The sequence below is a fragment of the Pinus tabuliformis genome, chromosome 2_1, assembly GCF_031772625.1.
Source record: "Pinus tabuliformis cultivar Carrire ecotype Pingquan chromosome 2_1, CPIR1, whole genome shotgun sequence".
Classification (NCBI taxonomy): Eukaryota; Viridiplantae; Streptophyta; class Pinopsida; order Pinales; family Pinaceae; genus Pinus; species Pinus tabuliformis.
In genome coordinates, this window is record NC_142299.1 from 355,005,880 (window position 1) to 355,017,163 (window position 11,284).

An 11,284-nucleotide genomic window follows, 5' to 3' on the forward strand; every position below is an offset into this window, starting at 1 on the left:
GAAGATTTGAGTAATTACACCTATATGCATTCTATTAGTTATTTTTTTTTAATGATATCAAATGATTATATGTGAAGAAATTTATTACTAAATTATGTTTATGATTGTTAATTAAATGTATTGTTTAAGAAGGATATTACATAATTGATGATTTTATTATTTGTTTATTTTTACCTTTTTAAAGTTTTTTAATGGAATATAGTTAATTATTGGCTTTTAAGGTTTCAATTAACGGTTTCCAGGTGTTGCTTAGTTTTAATCCATCGTCCCGGTTTAGGTTATTCTTCCTTTTTTCTATTTCAATGGCTTCCTTGATTTTCCTTTTGAGATAGTGGTCTTCTTTTCTCACCAGTTTGACGTCTTCTATGCAGATGTAATGAGAGGAAGAGTGAACATGTTCAACTAAGGCTGATTTAGAGGTCCTTTCTCTTCTTAGGTCAGCAGTGTGTTCTTTAATTCTAATATTAAGAGACCTACCCGTTTCGCCTATGTATTCTTTACCGCATGAGCAAGGAATCACATAAACACTTTTTTGATGTTTAGGGTTTATGGGATCCTTGACAGAGTTGAATAATTGTCTGATAGTATTAGCAGGGGTGAATGCTACATTAATGTTATGTTTATTAAGAATTTTAGAGATTTTATCAATGGTGCCTTTTATGTATGGAAGGGAGACTTGAGGAGTGGATAAACTCAGACCCCTGTCTGGCAATATCTCTTCTTATATTAAAGACTCCTATTCATTTGTTCAATGGATTAATAACATAGAAATGAAATATGAAGACCTTATGGTTAGCTTTGATATTGTATCCCTTTATACCATGATTCCTATTGATGAAGCCATTGAGATCATGAGAAACATCACTGATAAAGAAACTGTGGATCTTCTGGAACTATGCTTGAAATCCTCTTACTTCAGCTTCAAAGGTAAAATTTATGAACAAACTCATGGTGTGGCTATGGGCTCTCCTCTATCCCCCATAATTGCCAACATCTTTATGGAGCACTTTGAACAGAAAGCTCTTAGGTCATTTCCTTACACCCCTGAAGAATGGAAAAGGTTTGTTGACGACATATTTGCCAAGTGGAGTCATGGAAAAGAAAAACTTGACCTATTCCTCAATCACTTAAATAGCCTCTCTGACCATATAAAATTCACTATTGAAATTGAAAACAACAACCAACTTCCCTTTCTTGATATCCTTCTAACTAAAAGAGATGGGTCTCTTGGTTTCCAAGTCTACAGAAAGAAAACCCATACAGAAAGATATCTTCATGCAAATTCCCATCACCACCCTAAACAGAAGATTGGCATCATTAGGACCTTAACTACTAGGGCGGCCAGAATATCTGATGCAGACCATCTAAATGATGAGCTTAACCATCTTCACAAGGTGTTTGAACTAAATGGATACAATAGAAATACCATCAAGAAAGCTATGCACCTATCCCTAAACAAGATTAACAATGATATTAAAAATCAAAATTTATCCACTCCTCAAGTCTCCCTTCCATACATAAAAGGCACCATTGATAAAATCTCTAAAATTCTTAATAAACATAACATTAATGTAGCATTCACCCCTGCTAATACTATCAGACAATTATTCAACTCTGTCAAGGGTCCCATAAACCCTAAACATCAAAAAGGTGTTTATGTGATTCCTTGATCATGCGGTAAAGAATACATAGGCAAAACGGGTAGGTCTCTTAATATTAGAATTAAAGAACACACTGCTGACCTAAGAAGAGAAAGGACTTCTAAATCAGCCTTAGCTGAACATATTCACTCTTCCTCTCATTACATCTGCATAGAAGACGTCAAACTGGTTAGAGAAGAAGACCACTATTTCAAAAGGAAAATCAAGGAAGCCATTGAAATAGAAAAAAAGAAGAATAACCTAAACCGTGACGATGGATTAAAACTAAGCAACACCTGGAAACCGTTAATTGAAACCTTAAAAGCCAATAATTAACTATATTCCCTTAAAAAACTTTAAAAAGGTAAAATTAAACAAATAATAAAATCATTAATTATGTAATATTCTCCTTAAACAATACATTTAATTAACAATCATAAACATAATTTAGTAATAGATTTCTTCACATATAATCATTTGATATCATTAAAAAAAATAACTAATAGAATGCATATAGGTGTAATTACTCAAATCTTCAAAATAAATAAATAAATAAATAAAATAATAATAATAATAATAAATAAACTCTAGAAATTATAGATAAATAACTCACTAAAACCAAAAAATAAAAAATAAATAAAATATAAAAAATAACAATAAAAATAAAAATAAATTAATAAACGAATAAATTAAGCAAATAGAACAAATTAATCAAATAAATAAATAGTTAAACAAAGAAATAAGTACATTAAATTAAATTAATAAACTTATTAAAAATATATATATATATATATATATATATATATATATATATATATATATAATAATAAATAATAAATTTGCTAACTAATTTATTCGTTTAATTAACTATAAAAAATTAGTTAATTAGTAAAACATAGTAATTAATCAATAAAAAATAAAAATTAATTTTTTATAAATTTATCAAACCTAATAATTAATTCAAGAAATAGAAAAATAAGTAATTAATCTATTCATGTAAACTTATTAATTAATGAATTAATTAATCAAATTAATAATGTAAATAAATGAATAAACATATTAATAAAGAATACATAATTAAATTAATTAATTTGATTAATCAAACAAATTAATTTATTATTTAACCAAATTAATGAATGAATTGAACCAATTATTTAAAATAGAATTAATAAACATAATAATTAATTTCTATAGATAATAAAATTGTTCGATTAAGTTATCCCCTTGAATAAATTAATTAATTAATTAAAAAAGATAAAAAAAATAAAATAAAATAATAATAATAATAATAATAAATAATTTAATTAATTAATTAAATAAAAAGATAAGAGCCGACCTATTTTCTTATTTCTTTTGTTTAATAACTTATATATATACTCTAATTATAGCTCTTGGATACATCATTATGATTTTAAGAATATCTATTGACGCATTCTCCTCTGATGATGGGCTCACTTGGTAGTCCGAAACGTTGGGTTCATAAAACTCTACAACAGGTCATTCCTCCTCTATCTAAAACAAAATTATTATTGTTAATTATAAAAATATTTAAAAACATAAACATATAATATATTTAATCATGAGTTTTACTCCAACTTTACTATGGAGATTCTTAACTTATAAATAAGCTTTATTGTTACAATTTCACGGTTTATCAAGACCGCGAGCTTAAAAACCAGAAGCTTAAAAAGTCACAACTCTGCAATTGGGTTATTATTAACAAAATTATTATTAATATTAATTATAAAATTATTTAAAAACATAAACATGTAATATATTTAATCATGAGTTTTACTCCCACTTTACCATGTAGGTTCTTAACTTATAAATAAGCTTTATTGTTACAATTTCATGGTTTATCAATACCATAGGCTTAAAAAGCCACAACTCATTGTACATGACACTTTATATGAGATTTTTGTTATTAATCAATTTGATTAAAAGGGTAAAAAAAAACATTTGTTTTTAAAATAAATATGAACCCTTGCTTTGTGATTATAAATAAAAATATTTTAAAAAATATCATGAAGGTTAAATTCCTATTATCCACCTAATAAATTGATAATTAAAGTAAAATTCTAAAGATCCAATTCCAAAATAAATCTATTCCTCTCTCACTAGCCTAGTTCAACATTACAAAACTTCAGACTCTACCCAATACCTAGAGTCACCAACCAATCAACTCGCTGATTAGCTAAATAACTAACCAACCCATAGAGACAAAATAACATAATAGAAACATAACCAAATAGAAGAGAACGAAACCCCCCATATCTTGTTGGATTTTGTCGACCTACAAAATTACATGCCAAAATTACCATGGGTAATTCTGCTAAAAAAATCATTTTTGTGGGTAATTAAATTATTATTTACTAAAACTGGACTAGCCCAAAATGCATGCATTTAAACTTCAAATTTGGCAACTTCCTGCCTTGTTACTCCTTGGCTTCCACATTGTTTTCGACTGTGTAGTTCACTACTTACTAGTTGTTGTGCACTTTGCCACATCAACGCGATGTTGTGCATGTTCTTCCTACCTCCTCTGCTTGTGCACAACCAAAATTGTTCCAAAAATTGCCTCCAATAAGCCCCCAACACACACCTGTGGCTCGTCTCGAGCCACTCATCCCTTTTGTTATTTCCATTGTTTCGGGAAGCCCCTTTGCTCAGTGAATTGATCTCTTCCTCCCTCGTCGCATCTCTAGATGTTGACTATTATTCCTATTGTTGATGGTAGGAATCTCTATAGGGGCCAAGGTCCCTCCTTTTATGCAAAAATATGCATGCCACCCCACAACGCATGTAAAGCCAATTCCTTTTGGATGTGGCGGTCCCTTCTCAAGCAACCATTCTGAAACTGCCATTCATTTTCTTCTCATAGATATTCACAATAGGCATTGTCGTGATAACTTATCTGACTCAACCTAACTCTACACACCTCCTTATATAATAACTTAACTCTACTCTCCCTAAATCACTAGCGATGCCTAACACTAAATCGCCCCATAACTTCGTCTCCCCTCTTACCAACGCTATACTTCATCCTCACTATTATAATGCATGAATAACTCTATTCCTTCACCTTATATAAACGTTTCATAGTGATGCAACACCCCGCGATAACATTTCTATAGATAATTCAGCTCATGACAACAGGGTGCGAATTGTCGGATCTTAGATTCGACTGGTCGAAAAGCATTATGGCGCCAGGGGAGGAGGCAGTGGGCACATACCTAAACTCAACAATCGTCCCACCTCACCTCCAATCTGTTAGATCCATAATCATGATAGCACTGCAAACTGTCACTCCACTTATTGAAGAGCACAGATGCTAATGTGTTGTCAATGGGCACGCCTGGCAATCCCAGTGATACAGTTTCTGATATCACTCGTTGTACGTTGTTAATGGCCACAATGAACTGTGACCAAGCCCAATCACTGCACTTTACTGTCACATCCCTAAGTGTTTTGAGTTTCGGCATGTGACATCTTGCATGGCGCATGCTTTTAACACTATACACCGCTCCCTATTGTGATATTTTTGCACCATACCTATCCATCTTGTGCAACAAAAATACCTTGCACAATATGTATACATTCGACAACAAAATTCAACAATAATAAGAAAAGTGACGTATTATGCAACACATCCAAAAATTAACACCGCTACTGCTAGTTTATGTAGAAGTGGATTTGTTAGGCAGACAAATCTCGTCTTCCACACAAGACAAGATCTCCCTAGACTCAATGACTAAATCTAGTAACAAACAAACAAACTATTAAATCTTTCCCTTTCCATTCTATTAAATCATAAGCAAAAATAATGAAATATGAAATCCATACCTTTCAAATGAATTGCCTAATGAAGATCCTTGCTATGGTTTGATGTAGTTTCTAAATGTTCAAAATCTGAACCTGCAAATACACTGACAAACACAAGATCAAACGCACATGATATAAAAATGATTCAATATGACCTATACTAGTGATCAAGGAGACTAGTACCTACTATCATCACCAATGGACAATGAAAATAAACATTCAATATATCATATGCAAAGGGAAACATAGTGAGAAAGAAATACTCTTTTGTATTATAATTTGAAAAGAGAGATACAACCCAACCTTGATGTTGACAAGTCTCCTTCCTATAGTCTCCATCTTTCCTTAAGTGACAAGCTTCTAGCCTCAATTTGACAACATAAGTTTACATAAAAAAGTCCACCATTTTCCTCTGGTCTGTGTTGAATTTATAGGCCAAGAGGAAGAGGTTTGAGATCCTCTTCTCAAGGGATGAAATCCATGAAGAGAGGGATTAGGGTTCCACAAAAAGAGGGAGTTGATCCATGAACCAAGGGATGAGGCCCAAGTAGGTAGGGGCTTGAGGCCTTCTAGTTGGGAAATATCCCCCCCAACAAGGTTATTGTACAACATTTGCGTATGTCAGCTTCGACTTCAATATCTGGTCATTATGTACGCAAAATACAGGTCCCAAACTGAGGGAGTCTCCACAAGGAATTGGCAGCTACTTGTCCCTTACAATGGCAGGTGGTTTCCTTTCAACTCATTTATCTTTGGGAAACAGAGCAGTGGGCTTGTTTGATAGCATAAACTAGTGTGTTTGGTAGTACTAGTAGGATTGTAGAAGGTTTTGGTTTGTTTTCAACTATGAGCTTCTGGATTTCTTATTGATAGATTTTGGTTGAATGAGTTGGCCCACCTTTTGACAATGAAAATGTTGGTTAAGTAATGTTACGTTTGGGTAAAATTCTCTTTCTACTCTCAACTAGGAAAACGAGAAGCAACACCAAAAAATGCTTGGTTTTTCTTTCATGATGGTTGGAAAGCGTCACCCCATTGAAATGGTGCATATGAGAGAGAGGTGTACACATTCTTTGTGTTATCTATAACATAAGGAGTCGTCTAACGAGGCAGAGGAATTGCTTGGACGGTCAAAAGTGGCCGGAATTCGGGCAAAAAAATTTCAAAAAATCTTGTAGAGGTAGTGTTTGAATCGTATTTTTGATCGTGGAAATGGATTTAGCACCATCAAAAATGTCTAGGACACCTAAAATTTTGAAGTTTAACAAATATAACTTGGATTTACAAAAATCGTTGCCGGATTTTCTCTAAATATAACCGAAATTTCCATAACTTTATGAGCAACTCCTCCGCCTCATTAGACCACGCGATAACATAATCTCTGTGATAACTGTTGAATACCGACACTTGGGTTAGGGATGCAGATTTGGTCAATATGATGATAGGTGATAGGCCCAAGAGTAAAATTGATCATTTGAGGATCCTGGTGTCTAGTTAGTGCCGAGCAATTTTTGGTTAATTTTCATGCGGACATGAAACATTTCCATCAAACTCAAAATCAATTCATTTTTATGAACTGATGGACATCGATTTTTTATTACGTCTTTTCTGAGTGTTTTTTTTCTCTTTAACTTGTGTTTCATGTTATGTCTTTTATTATCGTGTAGTCTAACGAGGCAGAGGAGTTGCCCGGAAAGTTATGGAAATTCTGGTTATATTTAGAGAATCCAACAAGGATTTTTGTAAATTCAAGTTATAGTTGTTAAACTTCAAAATTTTAGGTGTCTTAGACGTTTTTGATGGTGCTGAATCCATTTCCACCATCAAAAACACGATTCAAATATTGTATCTACAAGATTTTTTGAATTTTTTTTAACCGGATTCTAGCCACTTTTCGCCGACCGGGCAATTCCTCCGCCTGGTTAGATGACTCCTTTTATTATTATTATGAACTGAGTGTTTATTTTTCCTTTTTTTATTTACAATTCTAAATAATTATTAATGTTTTTTTCTCTTTTAACTATTGGTTTAAACATTATTTTTTCTCTCTTCCGTTTATAAATATTATTTTTTCTCTTTCCATTTACAATTCTTCTAAATAGTTATTAATGTTGTTTTCTTCTCTTTAACTTGTGTTGTATTAGTTTAAATAATTTTTTTTCTCTTCTGTTTATAATTATTATTTTTCATCTTTTCCATTTACAATTCTAAATAAATATTAATGTTTGATTAACTATATATAGTGCTTGGGACTTACTAACACATCATATGATCTTGGAGGAGGTAGAGTTGAAGGTGGGAGAGCAACCAGGAGCTAGGGTTCACCAACGAAGAAGACAGGGGCCAACAGGTAACCATGGAAGCGCAGGGAGGAGGGAGCTCCACTCCCTCCTACAATAATGTGTTTTCAAACAGAGGAAGAGTAGGGAATAGGAACAAGCCTCCGCACTCCTTGGAGGACAAGACAAAAATTCCTGAAACCCAGACGACAAAAGACAAAAAAACCCATGAAGAGTAAGGGACCCACGAGCAAGACCGATAGGAGGATAAAGTGGATGACAGAGGTCAGGGAACAAACAACACAACCAATATGGGGCCCTGCAAACCCAAGACCAACACTAAACCGCGGGTAATACTGAATGATCCTGCTCTACAGGTGCACAGGGACCATATGAAAAACTACGCTATAATATGCAAGTTCATGGGAATCTAGCCGACAGAGAAAGCGTTCTACACTCGGATAAATTACAACTAGAAACCAAAATGGGATTTGACTATACATCTTGGATCCAAAGGTTTTTTTTACAGTGGTTTTCATGAACATGGAGTATAGAGATAGGATTTTTGAAGGAGGACCATACTTCTATGCGGCCACTGGTCCCTATATGCGCCATGGACGAGGAACTTTGTGCCGGAACGAGAGACTTTCACTTCAGTATTGGTATGGATTAGACTCTACTCCTTACCCTTAGATTATTGGATGCCATAGTCTTTAAAAGCTATAGGAAATAAATTAGGTCATTTTTTAAAGATCTCAGAAGCAACACTACGAGGAAAGTATACCTCCTACGCTCGTATATGTGTGGAGATGGACCTATCAGGAGCTCTTCCAGATGAGGTCATTCTAGAAGTCTATGATGATGAATGGGTTCAAGCAGTTGACTATGAGCACATCTCGTTTAGATGTCGCAGATGTCATGAGCATGGACACCTATTCAGAGATTGCCCTCTTAACAAAAAGGAGGAATTCCAAAACACCAGTAAAGGGAAAGAACATACTGGTTTCACTAAAGTGGAAGGAAAGGGGAAAGGAGGGGGAAGGAAGACAAAAAAGAACCCTAATGATAACAAAACGAGAAGTCACAATAGTTTTGAGATCTTAGAAGAAAGAGAAGAAGATGAGGGAAATCAGATGCAAACAGAGAATCAGGTGGAAAGAGGGAAAGGAAAAGAGACAAGTATGGAGTTCATACAGGAAAAGAATGAACACACAACAGACCCATTAAGTACCATGGAAATAGAAAAAGACCATGAAATGACTCAAAGTGAAAGTGGTACAGAGGACCAAGACTTACAGGACATCCTAGAAAGGGAGACCCCGGAGCTAGAAAAGTTTCTAGAACAAGGAGGAAGCCTGGGTATTAACTCCATACCCCAAGAGGAAGTTGACAAGGTTCAACAGATATTCCTCAGCAAGTCACAACAAACAGTTGTAGGAGCAAAGAGAGGACATGCCAATCAGGAAAACAAAGGGGTTTCCTCAACAGGATTAATAACAGGAAAATTGGAAAAAAACCCAGGAAGGAAGAGAGGAAGAAAGAGACAGAAAGAATTGCTGCTAGAATGTGGCAAACTCATGATTGACTCAGGAAGGATGAAAGATCTGTCCAGTTACTCCTTCAAAACCCCACCTCAATGAAGATCACAACGTGGAACATTAGAGGTCTTGGGAGCAGAAGGAAACAAAGGAATCTAAGCAATAGGATCAGAGAGGAGAAACCTGACATAGTGTTCATACAGGAAACAAAATGCTCTGTGGAGAAGATCAGAGAAAAACACAACAAATGGTTAAATAGATATGAATATCTGGAAGTCAAGGAAAATAAATTGGCTGGAGGCATTCTCACTCTATGGGATCCTCAGAAATTTGGTATACAAGATGCAGAGGCATCCAGACACCACCTTTCTTTGATCATCCAACCTGTGGGTGACAGACAATGTTATATGATTACCAATGTCTATGGTCCTCAACCAGTGGAGGACAAACTTCAGCTCCTTACTACACTGGAGGATATGAAAAAGAGATACCGAACTTTACCCTAGATTCTTGGGGGGGATTTTAACATGATAAAATCTCTCATGGAGAAAAAAGGGGGAACTAGAACACTTGGTAGGGATTCAGTTGCCTTCCAGAACTTCCTCACCAATATGAAACTGGTGGATATGGACACTAACAATGGAATTTTCACTTGGAACAACAAAAGGGGGGGCTCTAACCAAGTAGCCTCAAAATTAGACAGATTTATTATCTCAGAGGAACTTCTACTCATGGGAAGAAGCCTCACAGCGCTCATCCTACCTTTTGGTGGTTCAGACCATTGGCCCATTCAATTGGAAGCTTCTCTAATTGGTAAACCTAGGAAAAACCCCTTCAGGTTTGAGAATGTATGGCTCATGCACTCAGATTTCCTCAAAAACATTGAAAAATGGTGGAACGAAGAGATACACTTTCAAGGCACAAAGATGTTCCTTCTCCATTGCAGGCTTAAACACATTAAAGGCAGACTCAAAGAGTGGAATAAAAATGAATTTGGCAACATCTTCAAAGCTAAAGGAGAAGTGGAAAAGAAACTAAAGGAGATAAACCAAATTCTTATCACAGAAGGCTACACAGAGGAAAGGCAAGATCTTGTAGATTCACTTTAGCATGAATGGGAGAACAGATGTCTACAAGAGGAAATATTCTAGAGACAGAAATCCAGGGTCCAATGGATTAAGGAAGGGGAGAGGAACACCAAATTCTTTCACAGATCCACTATAGATCACAGAAACCACAATAGAATTTTGAAACTCACAGACCATCATGGAGTTGAAAGAGACACGCATGAGGAGATGGAAGAGGTTCTAGTCCAGCATTTTCAGAGCATTTTTGAGGAGACCATTGTAGATAGATCACAGTTTACGAAAATATTTACGTAGTACATTCCTGAATTGGTCTCCAGAGAAGACAATTACAATCTCAAAAAACCAATAACAAAAGAAAGAGCTTGAGGAAGTCATCACAGAGATGCACAATGGGAAAGCTCCAGGCCCTGATGGCTTCAATGTGGACTTTTTCAAAACTTGTTGGAGGATTGTAAAGCATGATATTCTGGAGGTGGTGGAAGACTCGCGAAGATCTAAAACAGTCTTGAGGGCACTTAATGAATCCTTCATTGCTTTAATCCCCAAACAGGAAAAGGCCACCTCTCCAGATAGATTCAGACCTATAGCCTTATGCAATGTGGTGTACAAAATAATATCCAAAGTAATTTCCAATCGACTCAAACCACTCCTCCCTACCCTGGTGTCAGAGGAGCAAATGGGTTATGTGGAAGGAAGACAGATTCTTGATAACATAATTCAAGCTCATGAAGTGGTTCATTCACTCATTACCAATAAGCAAGCAGGGATGATAATTCAACTGGACATAGCGAAAGCCTATGACAAGCTTAGCTGGACTTACATAAGAGCAATGCTAAAAGCTTATGGCTTTGACTACAACTGGATTAGATGGGTCATGGCTCTAGTTACTACTGCTAGCTATTCTGTTCTTCTCAACG